This window comes from Schistocerca nitens, chromosome 12 (assembly GCF_023898315.1).
Source record: "Schistocerca nitens isolate TAMUIC-IGC-003100 chromosome 12, iqSchNite1.1, whole genome shotgun sequence".
Lineage (NCBI taxonomy): Eukaryota > Metazoa > Arthropoda > Insecta > Orthoptera > Acrididae > Schistocerca > Schistocerca nitens.
The window spans coordinates 96,927,231-96,944,765 of record NC_064625.1 but is presented as its reverse complement, the minus strand read 5'-3'; the positions used below and the strand labels follow the sequence as shown (position 1 = coordinate 96,944,765).

The following is a 17,535-nucleotide window of genomic DNA, read 5'->3' as shown; positions in this document are numbered from 1 at the left end:
CGGGCGTTATCGTGCAAAAAAAACGATACCGGAAGTCAGCATACCACGGCGTTTGTTCTGTATAGCCCGTCGTAACTTTTTTATTGTTTCACAGTACACGTCTCGATTAATGGTCGTACCACGTTCCATGAATTCAACCAACAACACCCCTTTGGCATCCCAAAACACCGTTGCCATCAGTTTTCTGGCAGAAAAATCTTGCTAGGCTTTTCTTGGTTTGGTAGGCGAATTTGAATGTGCCCACATCTTTGATTGTTCTTTTGTCTCAGGGTTCACGTACTTAATCCAGGTTTCGTCACCGGTCACGATTCTGTTTAACAATGGTTCTCCTTCGTCCTCATAACGTGACAGAAAGTCTAATGCAGAGGCCATTCTTTGAGTTTTGTGGTGGTCGGTAAGAATTTTGGGCACCCATCGTGCACAGAACTTACGGTAACCCAATCTTGCTGTCACTATCTCGTACAAGAGAGTCTTAGAAATCTGTGGAAAACCAGTAGACAACTCCGACATTGAGAAACGTCGATTTTCACGAACTTTTGCATCAACTGTCTGAACGAGTTCGTCAGTCACCAATGATGGTCTACCACTCCTCTCTTCATCATGAACGTTTTCTCGTCCACTTTTAAATAAACGTACCCATTCACGGACAACTCCTTCACTCATAACTCTTGGTCCGTACACGGCACAAAGCTCACGATGAATAGCTGCTGCAGAATATCCTTTGGCTGTAAAAAACCTTATGACAGCACGCACTTCACATTTCAAACTGCCACAAAAACTAAACTAGCGCAGGTACGACGTTCACTCGACCACGGCTTGATGCCAACTGACCTGTTGAGTGCGTGAACGCACAGATGGCGTCGCTACTCCCCCCACAACCCGCACTGTGACCAATCGGAGGTTACTTTCTGAACCGCCCTCGTATATGAAGACAGTAACTGTTCTCGAAAGAACAGAATACTGTTGATGACCGTGCAGCTTTTCCCTGGAACAAATGATGACTAACTGAAACCCTCAGCTGCCGACAGGTGATGTTGATATACCTCGATGTGGACAGCTGAAAACTGCGTGCCCCGGCCGGGACTCGAACCCGGGATCTCCTGCTTACATGGCAGACGCTCTATCCATCTGAGCCACCGAGGACACAGATGAATAGCGCGACTGCAGGGACTTATCCCTTGCACGCTTCCAGTGAGACCCACATTCCCAACTGTCGACAATATTCCAGGGAAAAGCTGCACGGTCATCAACATTATTCTGTTCTTTCGAGAACAGTTACCGTCTTCATATATATATATATATATATATATATATATATATATATATATATATATATATATATATATATATATACAGTTAAAAGGCTACCCAGCCATTGACCTTCGTCTGTGCGAATGCGCACAGGTTGCCCAAACTCTTACGGGAATCGCCAAAACGTGCGCGAGTAATGAGTGAATGGGCAAATGTCTGTAAGGTACATTACATATGTACAATTGTGGACAGTTGGGAATGTGAGTCTCATGGGAAGCGTGCAAGGGATAAGCCCCTACAGTCGCGCTATTCATCTGTGTCCTCGGTGGCTCAGGTGGATAGAGCGTCTGCCATGTAAGCAGGTGATCCCGGGTTCGGGTCCCGGTCGGAGCACACATTTCAGCTGTCCACATCGAGGTATATCAACAACACCTGTCAGCAGCTGAGGGTTTCAGTTAGTCATCATTTACACAAAAAACTGTTTTACTAAATAAGTCGTCCAAACACGATGTTGCAAAGGTCCCATGCAAGAGCTGATCCCATGGTGAAACAGTACAGACACCAATACAACATACGAGGGTCACTCCAAGAGAAACGCACACTATTTTTTTTTAATTCATCTTTCATTCTACATGTTTGAAAGTTTTACAGTGTGTAGATACGTCCTTTAGTAACAATATTTTCATTTCTCTACATAATTTCCATCCCTCTCATCTGCCAGCCGTAGTGGCCGAGCGGCTCTAGGCGCTACAGTCTGCAACCGCCCGACCGCTACGATCGCAGGTTCGAATCCTGCCTCGGGCATGGATGTGTGTCATGTCCTAGGGTTAGTTAGGTTTAAGTAGTTCTAAGTTCTAGGGGACTGATGACCACAGCAGTTAAGTCCCATAGTGCTCATAGACATTTGAACCATTTTTGAACCCTCTCATCTGACTTGCGCCATCTTGGAACCAGCGCCTGTATACCCGCATGGTAAAATTCAGGACCAACCTTGAAACGACGACCCCTTAGAAAAATTTATAAATGAGTGTGCTGATAAACCTCTTACATTATTTGATTTTCAAACAGCTGAGCAAAACTGAACGTACTCAGACATTTCGCTCTTTACCTATTCTGATCAACACTAAACTGACACACAATATTTTTATCGCAACGCAATCTGACTTCCAAAAATCCCTACAGAGGAATGGCCCTGACTAACAATAACCTATACCTTTCATGAATCACTTACCTCACAAAAATCTTCGTTGCTCGAACTATTGCAATACAGCGAGCGCCAATACTGCCAGCTAAATAAAAGATTCAAACTACCGAAGGCACTAACTACTGATAGGCATACTTAGCAAATGAAAGATTTTGATAGAGAACAAACAATGTATTTACCTTAATAGTATTCAAAAGGCATTATATATATATATATATATATATATATATATATATATATATATATATATATATATATATATATATATCAGTTCATGATACCCAGTATTACAAATTTACTCTTTCTGGTGGACACATTTCCAGATCTTCCGCTCTTAAGATTCAGCCATCTCTCTCCCCACATCCACCACTGCTGGCGGCTCACCTCCAACTGCCCAACGCTACGCGCTGTTAACAGCCAGCTGCCCAACACTACAATAGCAAATTCCAACAATGCAAACCAGCCACAGACTGCATACAGCACAGATATTGATTTTCATACAGAGCGCTAGGTGACGTTACCAACATAAAAACCTAAACAGCCTACTTACAACCTGCCGGAGCCACTGTTGGACAGCGTGTACAAGGGACTCATCATCTTCAAACCTTCTTCCACGAAGAGAGTCTTTCAGTTTCCCAAAGAGATGATAGTCACATGGAGCCAGGTCAGGACTGTAAGGCGGGTGTTTCAGTGTTGTCCATCCGAGTTTTGTGGTCGCTTCCATGGTTTTTTTGACTGGCACGCGGCCGTGCATTGTCGTGCAACAGCAAAACATCCTGCTTTTGCCGATATGGTCGAACACGACTCAGTCGAGCTTGAAGTTTCTTCAGTGTCGTCACATATGCATCAGAATTTATGGTGGTTCCACTTGGCATGATGTCCACAGGCAAGAGTCCTTCGGAATGAAAAACACCATAGCCATAACTTTTGCAGCAGAGGGTGAATTTGCATGATGCCACTCCATTCATTTCCTCTTTGTCTCTGGTGAAAAATGATGGAGTCATGTTTCATCAGCTGTCATAATTCCTCCAATAAATTCATCTCCACCATTCTCGTACTGTTCCAAAAGTTCGCTGCATACCGTTTTTCTTGTTTCTTTGTGAGCCACTGTCAACATCCTGAGAACCCACTTGGCATAAACCTTTCTTAACTCCAACACTTCCAGTATTCTGCAAACACTTCCTTCCCCTATCCCAACGTAGAGTGATAATTCGTTCACTGTGATGCGTCTGTAAGCAGTCACCATTTCGTTAACTCTCTGCACATTGTCTGGAGTGTGCGCAGTACGAGGCCTGCCGCTGCGAGGACAATCCTCAATACTGCCGTGCCCGCTTTCATCACGTAACCCGCTTGCCCACCGACTAACTGTACTGCGATCGACAGCAGCGTCTCCATCAAACTTTTTTCAACGTCTTGTGGATGTTTTTCACTGTCTCGTTTTCACAGCACAGCAAGTCTATGACAGCACGTTGCTTCTGACGAACGTCAAGTGTAGCAGCCAACTTGGAGACATGCTGTTACGGCGCCACTCACGGGAACAGGTTGGACCAAGTTTGAAAACAAGCGAGAAGGATGTATCTACACACTGTAAAACTTTCACACATGCAGAATGAAAACTGCGTTTTTACAAAAATAGTGTGCATTTCTTTTGGAGTGACCCTCGTACTTTAGCTGTCAAGTGTGGTCAATAATCGAGTCTAGATGTACTGTAGATGATCCATTTCCAAACGGGATCATGTTGCTGAGGCAACTAGTGTTATTTTTTGCAGCGGAAGGATTGTGTTACTCAAGTTTATAGTATATATGTCCATTGAAGTAATAAAAGTGTTGTGAGACCACCCCCCTCCCCCTAGAAATTTTTCTTTCTTTGGTTGGTTGGTTGGTTGATTTTGGGGGAGGCGACCAAACAGCGAGGGCATCGGTCCCATTGGATTAGGGAAGGGTGGGGGAGGAAATCGGCCGTGCCCTTTCAAATGAACCATCCCGGCATTTGCCTGAAGCGATTTAGGGAAATCACGGAAAAACTAAATAAGGATGGCCGGACGCGGGTTTGAACCGTGGTCCTCCCGAATGCGAGTCCAGTTTGCTAACCACTACGCCACCTCGCTCGGTTTCCTTTCTTTATTCTGAAGTGACAAAAGTCATGGGATAGCAATATGCAATTTACAGATAGCGGTAGTATAGCGTACGCAAGCTATAAAAGAGCATTGATGGAGGTATCATAGGTAGTCAGGTAATTCATGTAAAAAGATTTCCGATGCGTTTTTCACAGCACAACGGGAATTAACAGACATTGAAGGCGGAATGACTGTTGAACCTAGATGCATCGAACATTTCATTTCGGAAATCGTTAGGAAATTCAATATTCCGCGATCCACACCGTCTAGAGGGTAACGAGAATAACAAATTTCAGACATTATCTCTCACCAGGACGATAAATAGTTTAGACAAGAAGAGAATAGAAGTTTTCGAAATGTGGTGCTACAGAAGAATGCTGAATATTAGATGGGTAGATCACATAACTAACGAGGAGGTATTGAATAGAATTGGGGAGAAGAGAAACTTGTGGCACAACTTGACTAGAAGAAGGGATCGGTTGGTAGGACATGTTCTGAGGCGTCAAGGGATCACCAATTTAGTACTGGAGCGCAGCGTGGAGGGTAAAAATCGTAGAGGGAGACCAAAAGATGAATATACTAACAAGGGAACCTCCCCATCGCAGCCCCCCCAGATTTAGTTATAAATTGACGCAGTGGATAGGCCTTGAAAAACTGAACACAGATCAATCGAAAAAACAGGAAGAAGTTGTGTGGAACTATGAAAAAATGAACAAAATATACAAACTGAGTAGTCCATGTGCAACATATGCAACATAAAGGACAATGTGAGTTGAGGAGCGCCGTGGTCTCGTGGTTAGAGTGAGCAGCTGCGGAACGAGAGGTCGTTGGTTCGAGTCCGCCCTTGAGTTAAAACTTTACTTTCTTTATTTTCGCAAAGTTACGATCTGTCCGTTCATTCATTGACGTCTCTGTTCACTGTAATAAGTTTAGTGTCTGTGTTTTGCGACTGCATCGCAAAACCGTGCGATTAGTAGACGAAAGGACGTGCCTTTCAAATGGGAACCGAAAACATTTGATCGCAAGGTCATAGTTCAACCGATTCCTCCACAGGAAAACACGTCTGATATATTCTTTACGACACTGGTGACAGCATGTGCGTCACATGACAGGAATATGGTGTCGACCCACCTAACTTTCACACTTGGCGAATGGGTAAAAAGATTCTTCTACCTGGGCCGATTTAGGTTTTCTTGTGGATGTGATAATCACTCCCAAAAAAGTGACGAAAACATAAGAGTTTGGCACATAAACTGCAACAAATGAATGCAACAGTTTCACAGTCACACAGTTTTCCCTGTGGTCTGTCAAAACATAGGTTTTTTCCGTTTTCAAATGTTTCCGTGTGTAGACCGTCAAATCCTGCATATGTCCAAGCAAATCTAAACATGTCCTGGAATTTTGGAGAGCGAAGTTGATTATGTGTGAGTGCCTGAACTTTAATAATTGTCTGAAAATAAAAAATTTAACTTTTCACTCGAGAGAAGATTTGAACCAAAGACCTCTCGTTCCGCAGCTGCTCACGCTAACCACGGGACCACGGCGCTCGTAAGCTGACCCTCTCCTAGATGTTGCCTACCTTGCGCATGGACTACTCAGTTTGTATATTTTGCTTATTTTTTTCATAGTTCCACACAACTTCTTCCTGTTTTCTCGATTGATCTGTGTTCAGTTTTTGAAGGCCTATCCCTGTGCCAACTTATAACTAAATCTGAGGGGGGTGCGATGGGGAGGTTCCCTTGTAAGCAGATTCAGAAGGATGTAGGCTGCAGTAGGTACTGGGAGATGAAGAAGCTTGCACAGGATAGGGTAGCATGGAGAGCTGCATCAAACCAGTCTCAGGACTGAAGACCACAACAACAACATCTCTCACCATGATCAACGCATTGGCCGACGACCTTCACTTAACGACCGAGAACAGCGGTGTTTGCGTATAGGCGACTGTGCTAACGGACAAGCAATACTGCGTCAAATAAATGTAGGAATCAATGTGAGACGCAAGGCTAACGTATCCGTTAGGACAGTGCGACGAAATATAGCGTTAATGGGATATGGCAACAGACGACTGTATCGGTTGGACCCTTACTTACTTATAACTTACTTATACTGGCCACACAAACTGCACCCAGTCCTTGGCTTCACTCAGTCCAGCCTTCCACACTTTGCTGTCATCTGCATCTTCATCTCTCAGACCCAGTATCTGCATGTCTCCCATGATACTGTCCTTCCATCTCTTTCTCGGCAGTCCCAGAGGTCTCATTCCTTCAGCTCCTCCCTCCATTACAGCCTTTATTACCGTGTTCTCCGCTCTCCTCCTCGCATATCCGTACCATCTTAGTCTCTTAATTTTCACATTCGCTACGACGTCAGGCAGTGTGTATAACTGTATGAGTTCTCTGCTTTTCCTTATTCTCCACTGTTAATTTTCTTCCACTGGTCCATATATTTTTCTCAGTACTTTATTTTCAAAAGTGATGACTTTTTTCTCTGTTTCCTTTCTCAGGGTCCATGACTCGCTTGCATAGCACACTATTGGCTTGATGATGGTCTGATATATTCTTATTTTTTTCCTGCCTAGGTAGTAACTTCGATCTTACGACGTTGTGCATGGCTCCTAGACATCTTACCCCAGCCTGAATTCTTGTTACTATCTCTTGTTCTATAAGGTTTTGTTGGTTGATGTTGACGCCGAGGTACGTGAATATGTCCGTCTGCTGTATTGTTAGATTTCCGATTTTTAGATGGTTTGATCCCAAATGAGCTCTTCTTCCTACTACCATGAACTTTGTCGCAGGTTCGAATCCTGCCTCGGGCATGGATGTGTGTGGTGTCCTTAGGTTAGTTAGGTTTAAGTAGTTCTAAGTTCTAGGGGACTGATGACCTCAGATGTTAAGTCCCATAGTGCTCTGAGCCAGTTTTGAAAAGCTAGGACATTTATCTTTTTTTCCTATGATGCCTCGTGCACTTTCACATCGGTTGGACCCTAGACGAGAAAAACCGTGGCCTCGTCAGATGAGACCCGATTTTAGTTGGTACGTGTGGTGTCACCGCCAGACACCACACTTGCTAGGTGGTAGCCTTTAAATCGGCCGCGGTCCGTTAGTATACGTCGGACCCGCGTGTCGCCACTATCAGTGATTGCAGACCGAACGCCGCCACACGGCAGGTCTAGTCTAGAGAGACTCCCTAGCACTCGCCCCAGTTGTACAGCCGACTTTCCTAGCGATGGTTCACTGTCTACATACGCTCTCATTTGCAGAGACGACAGTTCAGCATAGCCTTCAGCTACGTCATTTGCTACGACCTGGCAAGGCGCCATATTCAGTTACTATAATTCAAGAATGTATTGTGAACAGATAATATTGTGAATCATAAACCGTCAAAAGCGACGTTCATCATTAATGGATTAAAGTTAAGTATCAAACTAATTACGTCCGCTTTCTGAATTCTCATTCCTTGTCATGTTCCAGACCTCACGTCAGTATAGTTCTTCCCTCCTTACGCCAGCCTGCGTGAGCTAAAACGCGTGCATTTCGGCCTCCAATAGTAACACGGTGTTGGCTCTCCTGCTAACACAAAAGTAAGAGCTGTTGGTAGGATTAGAGTGTGGTGCAGACCCCACGAAACCATTGACCCAAGGTGTCAACAAGGCATTGTGCAAGCTGGTGGTCGCTCCATAATAGCGAGAGCTGCGTTTACACGGAATGGACTGGATTCTCTGGTCCAACTGAACTGATCGCTGACTGGAATTGGTTGTCTTCAGCTACTTGCAGACCATTTGCAGCCTTTCATGGACTTCATGTTCCGAAACAACTGTGGAATTTTTATGGATGACAATGGAGCAGGTTAGCGGAGTCACAATTGTTCGCAACTGGTTTGAAGATCATTGTGGACAATTCGAGCGAGCGGTTTGGACACCCAGATCGCCCTACATGGATCCCATCGAATATTTATGGGACATAATCGAGAGGTCAGTTCGTACAGAAAATCTTGTTTCGGCAACACTTTCGCAATTCTTTCTTTTCTTTCTTTTGCTACTACCTTTATCGCGCAATGTGCTCAGGGTCGGCAGGGTTAAGGAAGCGATTTGGCACGGTTAATTTTGGTGGGTTGCCGGATACCCTTCGTGCCGCCTCCCCATACCCCCCAGGACGGAATTAGTGTACACCAGCTGTCTGCGTCTAGTGTAAATCGTGAAGTAGTGTGAACGTGTTTCAAATGTCAGCGACTCGTGTAACTGATGCGGGACGTGGGTACCAGCCCAGTATTCACCTAGCGGGATGTGGAAAACCGCCTAAAAATCACATCCAGTCTGGCCGGCACACCGGTCGTCGTCGTTAATCCGCCGGGAGGATTCGATCCGGGCCCGGCGCGCCTACCCGAGTCCAGGAAGCAGCGCATTAGCGCTCTCGGCTACTCTGGTGGGTCAACTCTTTCGCAATTATGGACAGCCATATAGGCAGGATGGCTCAGAATGTCTGCAGGTTGAGTTCTAACGACTTGCTGAGTCCATGCCACGTCCAACTGCTGCACTATGCCGGGAAGAAGGAGGTTCGAAACGACATTGGGAAGTATCCCATGACTTTTTGTCACCTCAGTGTACCTTAGCGGTTGACTATGGTCAGTAAAAGACTTTGAATGTATTGGAGATAACCCCTTTTCGAAGAATATGATGCTGATGAGAAGTTATGCAGTTTTATATTTTCATTTTTATTAGAGCGAAAAAGGGTGTGTTATAAGCATAAAAGTTTATTCATAATGTACCCTAAACACAGCCACAAGCAAAATACGGCAAAGGCGACAATTGTGGGTACGCTTCGTCTTTATCCTCTCCATCTATCGCTGGCATTGGCAGGTACTGTTATGAAATGGTTTCTGCTGATAAAGTATGTATTACAGAATTTTCTTTACATCGTCAAGTTCCTTCTTTTTTATAGGAACAGGTCCATTATAAGCTTGTTTATATGGGCATAGCCTCTTTCCCAACACAGTACCCTTTTTCAACTGTATTGAATTGTATCCAATGCCCAATGAAGGAAGAGAACGAATCACTTGCACAATAACGAATCACACTATCAGCATGGGTTGCATAGCTTTCATAATTTTTGGGTAAAATGTTTGGCCGGAGCGAAAATGAGAGTCCCTAGACATTACACAATGGATTTTTATCTGAATTTTAGTACCCAAACGAAGAGTGGGAAATGGATAAATCAAGTATCATGTACACCTGCTTGAGGCCTAGTTCTACAAAAAAAGGTGTAGTTGCTTGAAAGTAATCAAGAGAAGCACTCCGTCTTCAGGCCACGAGTGGCCTACCGGGACCATTCGACCGCCGTGTCATCCTCAGTGAAGGATGCAGATAGGAGGGACGTGGGGTTAGCACACCGCTCTCCAGGTCGTTATGATGGTATTCTTGATCGAAGCTGCTACTATTGGGTCGAATAGCTCCTCAGTTGGCATCGCGAGGCTGAGTGCACCCCGCAAAACGGCAACAGCGCATGGCGGCCTGGATGGTCACCCATCCAAGTGCCGACCACACCCGACAGCGCTTAACTTCGGTGATCTCACAGGAACCGATGTATCCACTGCGGCAAGGCCGGTGCCAATTATGATAATTAAGCAAATCTTAATTATTAATTTGAGGGGAAATTTTTTGTCTGAATTTTCAAAGCTAAACGAAGAATGGGAAATGAACAAATGGGGCATCAAATTGACCAGCGACAGGTCTAGTATTGAAAATAAAAAAAGTTGAAATAAAAACGGTCAAATTCCTTATGAAATGATTTGTCTAAAAGTAAGACATGAAAAATTTAAACAGAACGGTTCAACATTTCATGATATGGTTTTTATTAAAGCTAGAAACAAAACAGATTACAGAAGCATCTGACATACCTTTAAATGATGCTCGAAACTATGTACAGCAGATGAGGTACAACTGAGAATTTTAAGGATTGGAGGAAGTATTTTTTTGGTATATATGGTTCAAATGGCTCAGAGCACTAGGGGACTTAACATCTGAGGTCATCAGTCCCCTAGACCTAGAACTACTTAAACCTAACTAACCTAAGGACATCACACACATCCATGCCCGAGGCAGGATTCGAACCTGCGACCGTAGCAGCCGCGTGCTTCCGGACTGAAGTGCCTAAAACCGCTCGACCACAGCGGCCGACTGTATATTGTTCACAGTACTCAATGCTGCTATGTGACTGTGACGTAGTTTCTGATCTGTAGCAGGAGGTGTGAAGAAGTCAATTTTTGAAGAGTGTTAAAGGGCAACCCGTCTGGTGCATTATGTACAACTTGCAGTCTGCTGTTATGTGGCGTTGAGGTACAGTATTGTTAAATGAACTCTATTCTAAGATTCTAAGCTAAATGTTGAATTTCAAATTCTCAACAGGTACCTCAATTACTGTACTTGTTTCTCTAATCTATTTTATTTCTTACTTTGACACTAATTATTTCACGCAACATATGACAGTCTTTTTGGAAAATTTTTATTTAATCAGGAACCTTAGTTTAAACACTCATTTCACCCGCGGAAATTGCTACTTGCAGCAGCTTCGTTATGGGAGTAGCACTAAAGCCGCATTGTCACAAGACGATCTAGTGGTCTTGGCCACTTCCATTTTCTACACACTTATAGGATTTCAGAGTCAGAGCCCGAACATCAGTTTCTTGAAGCTCCAGACGCAATTCTCAAAAACACTCGAAAAAATCGCCTTTTCCAGCGATGCTGAGTGCGAAATCCTTGAGATATTTCAACAGAATCGTCGCTAGCAGAGACACTAGCGAACTAGTCTTAGTACTCGTGAAGAAGCTGCTCCAACTCTCGTTAATAGGAGATGTTTTTTCTTTTTTTTTTTTTTAATTCCACTATCAAACCCAGAAATGCTTCAAATGATGCTAAATATGAATTGGATATGCGTTCTAATCTCCTTACCTCCCCGCCCAAAACAGCACATTGTTGGGTACACAACTTTTGTTTAACACTATATATAGGGAGAAACTGCAGTTTCAAACATATATGACCTATCTCTTTCTGCATGTTTATTTACAGTATTAAGTGAAAAGTTAAAGTAAATCGGTCAGGATCTTTTCGAGATTTTTGCTACCAACATCTCACCTTCTTTTATATAACTTAGCATACGAAATAGGGCTAGTAGAAATCCTTGGGTGACAGAAGAAATATTGAATTTAATTGATGAAAGGAGAAAATATAAAAATGCAGTAAATGAAGCAGGCAAAAAGGAATACAAACGTCTCAAAAATGAGATCGACATGAAGTGCAAAATGGCTGAGCAGACGTGGCTAGAGGACAAATGTAAGGATGTAGAGGCTTATCTCACTAGGGGTAAGATAGATACTGCCTACAGGAAAATTAAAGAGACCTTTGGAGAAAAGAGAACCACTTGTATGAATATCAAGAGCTCAGATGGAAACCCAGTTCTAAGCAAAGAAGGGAAAGCAGAAAGGTGGAAGGAGTATATAGAGGGTCTATACAGGGGCAATGTACATGAGGACAATATTATGGAAATGGAAGAGCATGTAGATGAACATGAAATGGGAGATATGATTCTATGTGAAGAGTTTGACAGAGCACTGAAAGACCTAAGTCGAAACAAGGCCCCGGGAGTAGACAACATTCCCTTAGAAATACTGACAGCCTTGGGAGAGCCAGTCCTGACAAAACTCTACCATCTGCTGAGCAAGATGTATGAGACAGGTGAAATACCCTCACAGTTCAAGAAGAATATAATAATTCCAATCCCAAAGAAAGCAGGTGTTGACAGATGTGAAAATTACCGAACTATCAGTTTAATAAGTCACTGCTGCAAAGTACTAACGCGAATTATTCACAGACGAATGGAAAAACTAGTAGAAGCCGACCTCAGGGAAGATCAGTTTGGATTCCGTAAAAATATTGGAACACGTGAGGCAATACTGACCCGACGACTTATCTCAGAAGCTAGATTAAGGAAAGGCAAACCTACGTTTAGACAAAGCTTTTGACAATGTTGACTGGAATACTCTCTTTAAAATTCTGAACGTGGCAGGGGTAAAATACAGGGAGCGAAAGGCTATTTACAATTTGTACAGAAACCAGATGGCAGTTATAAGAGTCGAGGAGCATGAAAGGGAAGCAGTGGTTGGGAAGGGAGTGAGACAGGGTTGTAGCCTATCCCCGATGTAATTCAATCTGTATATTGAGCAAGCAGTGAAGGAAACAAAAGAGAAATTCGGAGTAGGAATTAAAATCCATGGAGAAGAAATAAAAACTTTGAGGTTCGCCGATGACATTGTGATTCTGCCAGAGACAGCAAAGGACTTGGAAGAGCAGTTGAATGGAATGGATAGTGTCTTGAAAGGAGGATATACAGAGTGTTTCAAAAATGGCCGGTATATTTGAAACGGCAATAAAAACTAAACGAGCAGCGATAGAAATACACCGTTTGTTGCAATATGCTTGGGACAACAGTACATTATCAGGCAGACAAACTTTCTAAATTACAGTAGTTACAATTTTCAACAACAGATGGCGCTGCGGTCTGGGAAACTCTATAGTACGATATTTTCCACATATCCACCATGCGTAGGAATAATATGGCGTAGTCTCTGAATGAAATTACTCGAAACCTTTGACAACGTGTCTGGCGGAATGGCTACACATGCAGATGAGATGTACTGCTTCAGCTGTTCAATTGTTTCTGGATTCTGGCGGTACACCTGGTCTTTCAAGTGTCCCCACAGAAAGAAGTCACAGGGGTTCATGTCTGGCGAATAGGGAGGCAATCCACGCCACCTCCTGTATGTTTCGGATAGCCCAAAGCAATCACACGATCATCGAAATATTCATTCAGGAAATTAAAGACGTCGGCCGTGCGATGTGGCCGGGCACCATCTTGCATAAACCACGAGGTGTTCGCAGTGTCGTCTAAGGCAGTTTGTACCGCCACAAATTCACGAAGAATGTCCAGATAGCGTGATGCAGTAATCGTTTCGGATCTGAAAAATGGGCCAATGATTCCTTTGGAAGAAATGGCGGCCCAGACCAGTACTTTTTGAGGATGCAGGGACGATGGGACTGCAACATGGGGCTTTTCGGTTCCCCATATGCGCCAGTTCTGTTTATTGACGAAGCCGTCCAGGTAAAAATAAGCTTCGTCAGTAAACCAAATGCTGCCCACATGCATATCGCCGTCATCAATCCTGTGCACTATATCGTTAGCGAATGTCTCTCGTGCAGCAATTGTAGCGGCGCTGAGGGGTTGCCGCGTTTGAATTTTGTATGGATAGAGGTGTAAACTCTGGCGCATGAGACGATACGTGGACGTTGGCGTCATTTGGACCGCAGCTGCAACACGGCGAACGGGAACCCGAGGCCACTGTTGGATCACCTGCTGCACTAGCTGCGCGTTGCCCTCTGTGGTTGCCGTACGCGGTCGCCCTACCTTTCCAGCACGTTCATCCGTCACGTTCCCAGTCCGTTGAAATTTTGCAAACAGATCCTTTATTGTATCGCTTTTCGGTCCTTTGGTTACATTAAACCTCCGTTGAAAACTTCGTCTTGTTGCAACAACACTGTGTTCTAGGCGGTGGAATTCCAACACCAGAAAAATCCTCTGTTCTAAGGAATAAACCATGTTGTCTACAGCACACTTGCACGTTGTGAACAGCACACGCTTACAGCAGAAAGACGACGTACAGAATGGCGCACCCACAGACTGCGTTGTCTTCTATATCTTTCACATCACTTGCAGCGCCATCTGTTGCTGAAAATTGTAACTACTGTAATTTCGAAAGTTTGTCCGCCTGAAAATGTACTGTTGTCCCAAGCATATTGCAACAAACGGTGTATTTCTGTCGCTGCTCGTTTAGTTTTTATTGCCGTTTCAAATATACCGGTCATTTTTCAAACACCCTGTAAGATGAACATAAACAAAAACAAAACGAGGGTAATGGAATATAGTCGAATTAAGTCGGGTGATGCTGATGGAATTAGATTAGGAAATGAGACACTTGAAGTACTAAAGGAGTTTTGCTGTTTGGGGAGCAAAATAACTGACGATGGTCGAAGTAGAGAGGGTATAAAATGTAGACTGGCATTGGCAAGGAAAGCATTTCTGAAGAAGAGAATTTTGTTAACATCGAGTATAGATTTAAATGTCAGGAAGTCGTTTCTGAAAGTATTTGTATGGAGTGTAGACATGTATGGAAGTGAAACACGGACGATAAATAGTTTAGACAAGAAGAGAATAGAAGCTTTCGACATGTGGTGCTACAGAAGAATGCTGAAGATTAGATGGGTAGATCACATAACTAATGAGGAGGTATTGAATAGAATTGGGGAGAAGATGAATTTGTGGCACAACTTGACTAGAAGAAGGGATCGGTTGGTAGGACATGTTCTGAGGCATCAAGGGATCACCAGTTTAGTATTGGAGGGCAGCGTGGAGGGTAAAAATTGTAGAGGGAGACCAAGAGATGAATACACCAAGCAGATTCAGAAGGATGTAGGTTTTCAGTAGGTACTGGGAGATGAAGAAGCTTGCACAGGATAGAGTAGCATGGAGAGCTGCATCAAACCAGTCTCAGGACTGAAGACCACAACAACAACAACAGCATATGAAACTTTCTGGAAGATTAGAACAGTGTGCCGGACCGATACTCGAACTCGGGACCTTTGCCTTTCGCGGACAAGTGCTCTGCCATCTGAGCTACCCAAGCACGACTCACGTCCCGTCCTCACAGCTTTACTTCCGCCAGTACCTCGTCCCCTACCTTCCAAAATTTACAGAAGTTCTCCTGCGAACCTTGCAGAACTAGCACTGCAGAAAGAAAGGATATTGCGGAGACATGGTTTAGCCACAGCCTGGGGGATGTTTCCAGAATGAGATTTTCACTCTACAGCGGAGTGTGCGCTGATATGAAACTTCCTTTTTTTTAAATCTCATTTTGTTCGTTATTGTTCGTTGCATTTGTTCGGGGCGGGTGTCAGATGACATCTGTTCAGGTTCATCGTTGATCCGTTCACTCAGTTTTTTTTTTTTATTACAGAGAGCAACTAACCCTCTGACCGAACACGCTGAGCTACCGTGCCGGCTCCATCTGAGCTACCCAAGCACGACTCACGACCCGTCCTCACAGCTTTAATTCCGCCAGTACCTCGTCTCCTACCTTCCAAACTTCGCAGAAGCTCTCCTGCGAAGAGCACTTGCCCGCGAAAGGCAAAGGTCCCGAGTTCGAGTCTCGGTCCGACATACAGTTTTAATCTGCCAGGAAGTTTCATATCAGCGCACACTCTGCTGCACAGGAAAAATTCTGGAAACATCCCCCAGGCTGTGGCTAAGCCATGTCTCCGCAATACCCTTTCTTCCAGGAGTGCTAATTCTGCAAGGTTCGCAGAAGAGCTTCTGCGAAGTTTGGAAGGTAGGAGACGATATGGCGGAATTAAAGCTGTGAGGACGGGTCGTGAGTCGTGCTTGGGTAGCTCAGTTGGTAGAGCACTTGCCCGCGAAAGGCAAAGGTCCCGAGTTCGAGTCTCGGTCCGAGACACAGTTTTAATCTACCAGGAAGCTTCATATCAGCGCACACTCCGCTGCAGAGTGAAAATTTCATTCTGGAGACGTAGCGTATGCCTGTCTGAACCTTTACTGCAGCATCGTGTAAAAATTGGAAGCAAATCGGTCCATCGCTTTTGGATAGTTTTGGTGGCAATATTCCCCCTTCACATGATTCTTCACTAGTCACCGGAACTCAGTTCGAAGCGGGGCTTATCGCTGAAGACAGTTCTACTCCAGTCAGTGAGATTTCAGGCCGAACACTTGTCTGGAGACGCCACACGGACAGCAATGGGATAGCAAGCTGTTTGTCACCCGTCATACGACCCGACAAACATGAGTGATCTTTTGTAGCCGCATTTATTTTCATAGCAGGATGCCTTTCGTTGTCATCCGCAGCACCCTAATAGCACAGCAATACGTCAACGATATTCAACGCCTCGTTTTTTTTGCCCTTCATGGCAAGCCATCCAGTACCCTATGATGGCCAGCAAGGTCGCCGGATCCCTCCCTAAATGAGTACGCTTGGAGCATTATGGGCTGGGACCGCCAACCATCTCGGCATTTTGACGATCTAACGCTCCAACTGGACAGAATTTGGTACAATATCCCTTAGGAAGACATCACAACAACTCTGTCAATCAAAGCCAGGCCGAATATCTACTCGCATAAGGATCAGAGGTGGACCAACGCGTTATTGACTGTCTCAATTTGTGACGCTCTTTCCCTTGAATAAATCATCAAATTTTTTTGAAATTGTAAGCATTTGTTTGTACACGCATTTACATCACAAAAAATGGTTCAAATGGCTCTGAGCACTATGGGACTCAACTGCTGAGGTCATTAGTCCCCTAGAACTTAGAACTAGTTAAACCTAACTAACCTAAGGACATCACAAACATCCATGCCCGAGGCAGGATTCGAACCTGCGACCGTAGTGGTCTTGCGGTTCCAGACTGCAGCGCCTTTAACCGCACGGCCACTTCGGCCGGCGCATTTACATCACATCTACCCCGTCCCTAGCAGATAATTCTTTCGTAGTTTGTCGTTTCTCTTTTTTTCTGTCTTTGTATTTGTACTTTTCAGTACGTGTAATCGTTCGCGTTCCTTCTTCCAGTGTCAAATCTTTCTCTCTTCCTTTTGTTACCTTGTATTTTATTTTATCCGCGTTGACCTGAAGGCTCCATTTATTGTATTTTGCTGGCAACGACATGAATATAGCTGATACTAGTAGACTTCTCTTGGTCAGGAATGCCCTTCTTGCCAATGCTAGTCTGCTTTCTTCTGTTCCGGTTTTCCCACAGTCCAAGATTCACTACCAAACATAGCTGTGCTCGAAATGTACATTCTCAGCAATTTGTTCCTCAAATTAAGATCGATGCTTGACCGTAGTAGACTTCTC

General features: G+C 44.2%; 1 protein-coding gene and 2 non-coding genes across 3 annotated transcripts in view; 1 reads left to right on the top strand and 2 right to left on the bottom strand.

The window, feature by feature from the left end:
* Positions 1–17,535, bottom strand: part of LOC126215193 (unconventional myosin-Ib) — an 890,664-nt gene that overhangs the window by 662,259 nt on the left and 210,870 nt on the right. The window lies entirely within an intron of this gene.
* Positions 1,070–1,143, bottom strand: Trnat-ugu (transfer RNA threonine (anticodon UGU)). The gene has a single exon. It is a non-coding gene; the product is annotated as a tRNA-Thr (tRNA).
* Positions 16,054–16,128, top strand: Trnas-cga (transfer RNA serine (anticodon CGA)). The gene has a single exon. It is a non-coding gene; the product is annotated as a tRNA-Ser (tRNA).